Source organism: Schistocerca nitens, chromosome 5, assembly GCF_023898315.1.
Source record: "Schistocerca nitens isolate TAMUIC-IGC-003100 chromosome 5, iqSchNite1.1, whole genome shotgun sequence".
Taxonomy (NCBI): domain Eukaryota; kingdom Metazoa; phylum Arthropoda; class Insecta; order Orthoptera; family Acrididae; genus Schistocerca; species Schistocerca nitens.
Genome location: NC_064618.1, coordinates 585,547,141 through 585,548,687, shown reverse-complemented (window position 1 = coordinate 585,548,687; position 1,547 = coordinate 585,547,141).

Here is a 1,547-nt window from a genome sequence, read left to right as displayed (position 1 = left end):
AAAATCTTTAATTTTTTTCTTATATGGCAACGACATGTTTATCATGCTCATTACATTTTTATGCTTCACTTAGATTTAATATACTGCTAGATGCATATGAAGATAATTTTTAACGGTTTCTAACGGGACTTGGTATAAGCCTCTCCTTAGAGGTTATAAACAACTTCTGGTACTCAGTGTCCAGAAAATGCTATTAATTCTATAAATGAATTTTCGTGGAAGGGCATTTACTCAGCTACAGAAGCATGCCCTATTAGAAAAATAACAATAATACTTGTCCATCTTCACCGACAGTGAGGATGATATTCCGTTAACTACAGTTTATGATTACTGAAACAATCATTTCAAATTAAATGGAATGCATCACAGAAAGTAAAGAGGGATTCAGTTAAAATCTTGTTTAGTTGAAGGATTCTCTTATGACTACTAGATAGGATAAATGAATGAAAAATTCAAGTATTTGAATGTTCTACAGTATTTATTTAACCAGTTTTTTGCTTACAGTTCCATCACTGGACATAAACTATTATCGTCAAAGTAGATACTGTACTGTAAAAGATATTATTTCATATGGGGAGTCAGATGCAGAAACAGCTGAAACATAATTGAAAATGTTTAAGTCAAACAGGAAATAAATGGAAAGGAACATATCAGACGATAATACTAAACCTGAAAAAACATCGTGTGTGTGTGTGTGTGTGTGTGTGTGTGTGTGTGTGTGTGTGCATGTGTGTATGAGAGTGAGTGAGTGCATGTGTGAGGATAAAGATCGAGGGAAGGAGCAAACTATGAATAATTCAAATTATGCTACACCTGGAACTAAATTAGTACTGTTACTGTACTACATAACTTGCAAGTTTACATATGTATGTATAAAAAGTCACATGAAACAGAAAAGGCAAAACAACAAAATACATAACAATTTGAATTAAATTAACAGTCGCAGTCACTGGTATCTCCATAAGGCTTTACGCTTATGTTTTATAAGCTTTTATAAGCATAGTACTGTCATGTAGTCACACGCCTGATGGCCTACATGTACGGACAGATTGGTTGGCGACAGGAGTGGTGTGAGTGGGGACTTACACACGCAAATCATCGCCATTGAAGGTGAAACAGCGAATCAGTACGTACCACGAGAGCTGGCCCTCTTGTTCTGTTGACCGCCATTTGCCCATACATGACTATCGTTCCATCTGTGTATCCATTTGGTGCAAGGTGTAACATGTCCTCAGATTAACTAACACATCGTCATTTACGTGTCTAATTTGTCTGTATTATTTATCAAAACACGCGGAGATATTGTGTAACGTATGGTTTAAGGGCACTTGGCACCTATGGGTGACGTTCAATCTTTGTACCCACTTGGTGCAAAACACAATGAACCCACAAATTAAGTGCCGCATTGTTATTGAGTTGCCTGTATTATCTCTCAAAAAGTCATCTTACTTCCACTGAAATCAATATCCTACCTGTCAGAGTCCGATGATTAGGGCACAGCTTATGCGGTTATGGGAGGCTATCTCCAGGTACTGGAACCATCACAC